This window comes from Cynoglossus semilaevis, unplaced genomic scaffold, assembly GCF_000523025.1.
Source record: "Cynoglossus semilaevis isolate Cse_v1.0 unplaced genomic scaffold, Cse_v1.0 scaffold342, whole genome shotgun sequence".
Taxonomy (NCBI): Eukaryota; Metazoa; Chordata; class Actinopteri; order Pleuronectiformes; family Cynoglossidae; genus Cynoglossus; species Cynoglossus semilaevis.
The window spans coordinates 53,331-54,043 of record NW_007585117.1 but is presented as its reverse complement, the minus strand read 5'-3'; positions in this window follow the sequence as shown (position 1 = coordinate 54,043).

Genomic DNA, 713 nt, shown 5'->3' with positions numbered 1-713 from the left:
CCAAATGAAGCTCCCTCTGGCCCCACCGGACGGCTTCGCGGGCCCCCGGGCCTTGAGTTTGACATGTATGCTTTGGAGTCTTCGAGGTGTGTAGATCCTGTGGAGAAGGTAGTTTGCAGCAAATTACCTTTTCGGCAGGGCGGATGATGCACGGCAGTCTGCTCAGGTCCCTCTGAGTGGCAGTAGCATACCAGACTGAATGAATGATGTGAGCACGCTGATGTGAGTGTTGAAGTTCACCACCATTGTATTTGGAAGTTTGAAACCAGCCACTAAGGTACACAAGGGTGCACAAGGGTACATAAGCCAGTGCTACTAAAGTGATAATATAGTGCCAGATAAATGGTGAGGGTTGCGTCAGGAAGGGCATCCGGCGTAAAACTCTTAGCCAAATCAAACATGCAAATCACTAAAACGATTTCCATACCGGATCGGTCGAAGCCCGGGTTAACAACGACCGCCAACAGTGCTGTTGACCTACAGGGTACTGGTGGAAATTGGACTACTGTTGGTCGAAGACAAAGAAGAAGAGGAGGATGATTGATTCGGACAAAAAGAGAAAAGAGGAAGAAGTGTTGGCCTGAAGTTTGGAACTCTGAATGTAGGTACAATTCCAGGGAAAAGTAGAGAACTAGCTGATATAATGGAGAGAAGAATAGTAGACATTTTGTGTGTGCAGGAGACCAGGTGGAAGGGCAGTAAGGCTAGAAACA